General features: G+C 42.5%; 1 pseudogene; it reads left to right on the top strand.

Moving 5' to 3' along the window:
- The first annotated feature begins 214 nt into the window (after window positions 1-214).
- LOC100951044 lies at window positions 215-1234 on the top strand (annotated as a pseudogene).
- The last annotated feature ends 2913 nt before the right edge of the window (window positions 1235-4147 follow it).

Genomic DNA, 4147 nt, shown 5'->3' with positions numbered 1-4147 from the left:
CCTAGTATTCTGGGAAGCCGAGGCAGGCAGATTGCTTGAGCTCATGAGTTTGAGACCAGCCTGAGCAAAAGCAAGACCCCATCTCCACTAAAAATAGAAAAACTGAGGCAGGAGGATCTCTTGAGCCCGAGAATTGGAGGTTGCCGTGAGCTATGATGTCATAGCACTCTAGTAGGGCGACCGCTTAAGACTCTGTCTCAAAAAAAAAGGAGTCGGTTAGTCTAAAGTTGTTGGATTCGGTTTGCTGTCTGACCCGAAGGGTGACGGCACCGCCAGGATGAAGCTTGTGAGATTTTTGATGAAATTGAGTCATGAAACTGTAACCATTGAAGTGAAGAATGGAACACAGGTCCATGGAACAATCCCAGGTGTAGATGTCAGCATGAATACACCTCTTAAAGCTGTGAAAATGACCCTGAAGAACAGAGAACCTGCACGGCTAGAAACACTGAGTATTCGAGGAAATAACATTCGATACTTTATTCTACCAGACAGCTTACCTCTGGATACACTACTTGTGGATGTTGAACCTAAAGTGAAATCTAAGGAAAGGGAAGCTGCTGCAGGAAGAGGCCGAGGTGGAGGCAAAGAGGACGTGGCCGTGGTAGAGGAAGAGGGGATCCTAGGGATAATGCCTGCCAGGATTACTGTTTCAAAGTAATAAGTGATTTGGGAATTTTTTTGGTACAGGTTTTGTTTATGTCAATTTTTACTCTTGATCTTAGCCAAAAGGCCAAGAAGCAATGTTTATGCCTATTTTTAATAAACATAAATGTGGGACAGAAAAAAAAAAATCAGCTCGGCTCCTGTAGCTTAAGTGGCCAAGGTGCCAGCCACATACACCAGAGTTGGTGGGTTTGAATCCAGCCCTCGCCTGCTAAACAACAACTACAACAACTAAAAAAAAATAGCTGGGTGTTGTGACAGGAATCTGTAGTCCCAGCTACTTGGGAGGCTGACCCAAGAGAATTGCTTAAGCCCAGGAGCTGGAGGTTACTGTGAGCTGTGATGCCATGGCACTTTACCCAGGGCGACAGCTTGAGGCTGTCTTTAAAAAGAAAAAAAAAAAAAAGATTAACACGAAGGTACAAATGATTAGGTTACACTGTTTGCATTTCTAAGGTAAACTGCAAGTTGTAGTGGAGCCCGTCACAGGGAGTGTACTAAAATGCCTTTACCTTGTGCACATTAGGGGAGAGCCTACCAGAGCCTCTCCCTTCTCCACCGCACCTGAATCTGTGATTTTCTCTGGTGTGGGGTGTAGGGGTCTATCTGTTTGTTTGATGTTAGTATTGAGTACATTGGATATCTGCTTTTCCATGCTTGTGATGCTTTACTAAGGAGAATGCGCTTCAACTCCATCCAGGTAAACACAAAAGATGTAAAGTCTCCGTCTTTTCTAATGGCGGAATAGTATTTCATGGTATGATTATATCAGTTTATTAATCCATTCATGGGTTGTGGGCACTTGGGTTGGTTCCACATCTTGATTTGTGAACGGAGCTGCAATAAACATTCTAGTGTAAATGTCCCTGTAGTAAAATGACTTTTTCTTCTGGGTAAATAATTAGTAATGGGATTGTGGAATCAAAAGAAAAGTCTACTTTTTGTTCTTTGTAGAGTCTCCACATTTCTTTTTCTTTTTTGAGACAGAGCCTCAAGCTGTCACCTTGGGTAGAGTGCCGTGGCATCACAGCTCACAGGAACCTCCCACTCCTGGGCTCAAGGGATTCTCCTGTCTCCACCTCCCAAGTAGCTAGGACTATAGGTGCCCACCACAATGTCTGGCCATTTTTTGGTTGGCAGTCATCATTGTTGTTTGGCGGGCCCGGGCTGGATTCGAACCTGCCAACTCAGGTGTATGTGGCTGGCGCCTTAGCTGCTTTAGCCACAGGCACGGAGCCAAGTCTCCACATTTCTTTCCATAGAGGTTATATTACTTTGAAATCCCACCAGCAGTGTAAAAGTGTTCCCTTTTCTCCACATCCATGCCAGCATCTGCAGCTTGAGATTTTGTGATAAGGGCTATTCTCACTAGGGTTCCAAATGCATTTCCCATTTGCATTTCTCTGATGATTAGGGATGATGAGCATTTTTTCACTTGTTTGCTTGCAATCTGTTTGATTTCTTCAGAGGAATTTCTGTTCAAATCTCTTTGGACAGATAACAATCCAAATAAATGGGATTGTTTGCTCTTTTTTGTTGATTAGATTAAGTTCTCTGTAGACTCTAGTTATCAGCCCTCTGTCCGATTCAGAGCATGCAAACATCTTCTCTCCTTATTTTTGGTGCACCTGCCAACAGGGTCAATTTTCTTCATAAAATTTCCTAGGCCAAGAGCATCAAGAGTTTTTCCTACACTGTCCTCTAGGATTTTTATTGTCTTGAGTCTTAAATTTAAATCTTTTATCCAGCCAGAGTTAATTTTTGTAAGTGGTGAGTGGTGTGGGTCCAGTTTCAGTCTTCCTACGTAGCTAACCAGTTTCCCAGCACCTTAACAGTAGCTTGTTTGTGCCAGCAGCATAAAAAAAAAAAAAAAACCTAGAGAATGCATGGCAATGAAATTGAGAAAAACATTTTTTCCCAGCTTGTTGAGAACTGAATACTTTTCCTTGCAAGAAGTGATCCTGGAGAAGTGGTAGTCAGTTGGTGCAAGGTCTGGTGAATATCACGGATGACAGAGTTGTCAAGTCCAGCTTATATTCGTTTGTGCAGCATTGTTTGTGTGACGAGTTGTCACTGTGTTAGAAGAGGATTGGCCTGTCTCTCTTGACCAACCTTAGCTGCTTAATCACAAACGTCCTTTATCATTTCATCCCCTTGGTTGTAGTAACATCCGCTGTAGCTCACTGACCAGGTTTCATGAGGCTGTAGTGGATACCAGTGTTGTAACACCGGACAGACGCCATTAGCTTTTCTGATGAGTATTCAGTATTTCAGCACTTCTTTATCCAACCATTGAGCCCAACACTTGAAAACGTAAAAAAATCATCCGTTTTTCATCACTCATAACAACATAGTGCAGAAATGTCGTATCAGCAAACAAAGGGAAGGTTTGAGAGGATGTCTCTTCCAACCCTCCTTTAATTCATGTGGAACCCATCTATCCAGCTTGTTTACCTTGCCAATTTGTTTCAAATGATCCAATATTCTTGGACTAGTAATGCCAAACCTTGCTAACTGTATAGGTTGAAATGGATTCGCTTCCACTACAGCTTTCGGCTCATCATTATCCACCTTGGTCTCAGATCACCCACTTGGCTCATGTTCAAGATTAATATCACTGGAATGGAACTTCTCAAACCATCAACATACTATATATTCATTAGCCACATCCATCCCAAATACTTCGTTGATATTTTGAACCGTGCTGCATGGGTTCCGCAACGGAACTCTTTTGAAAATAACACGAATGTTTGATGTATCCATGGTTTTACAAAAATAGCACTTAAAAAAAAAAATTTCAACGAGGGCGCCAGCCCCATACACCGAAGGTGGCGGGTTCAAACCCGGCCCCGGCCAAACTGCAACAAAAAATAGCCAGGCGTTGTGGCAGGCAGCTGTGGTCCCAGCTACTCGGGAGGCTGAGGCAAGAGAATTGCCTAAGCCCAAGAGCTGGAGGTTGCTGTGAGCTGTGACACCACAGCACTCTACCAAGGGCAACAAAGTGAGACTCTGTCTCAAAAAAATTTTTTTTTTCAAAGATAATTACAAGCCAAAACATACATTCCAAAGAATGAGGATGTTCCTTCACAATAAAAATTTAAAAAAGCATCTAAGTGAAATGTCAGAGATGTCAACTATCAAACTTAGTGTTTAAGGAACTCATTTCATACATAATAATAACCTAATATATGGTGATGGTGGTGTAACTAAGCCTACTGCACTGCCAGTAGTATAAACACATAGCACATACTATTTTGTACAGTACGTACTACTTGGTAACGACAAACAACTATTACTGGTCTATGTATTTACTATACTATACCACACTTTCTATCAGAAGGTATTCCAGATGCAGGCACTGTTCCAGGAGATGACAGCTCCGTGTGTCTTACTGGCACAGAAGACTTTCCAGTGGGACAAGATGTGGAGGTGGAAGACAGTGATACTGATGATTCTGACCCTATGTAGACCTAGGTTTGTG

Source organism: Otolemur garnettii, unplaced genomic scaffold, assembly GCF_000181295.1.
Source record: "Otolemur garnettii isolate 467f Iridium unplaced genomic scaffold, OtoGar3 scaffold00057, whole genome shotgun sequence".
Taxonomy (NCBI): Eukaryota; Metazoa; Chordata; class Mammalia; order Primates; family Galagidae; genus Otolemur; species Otolemur garnettii.
Note: the sequence above shows the minus strand (reverse complement) of the source record. Positions and strands in the feature narration are given on the sequence as shown.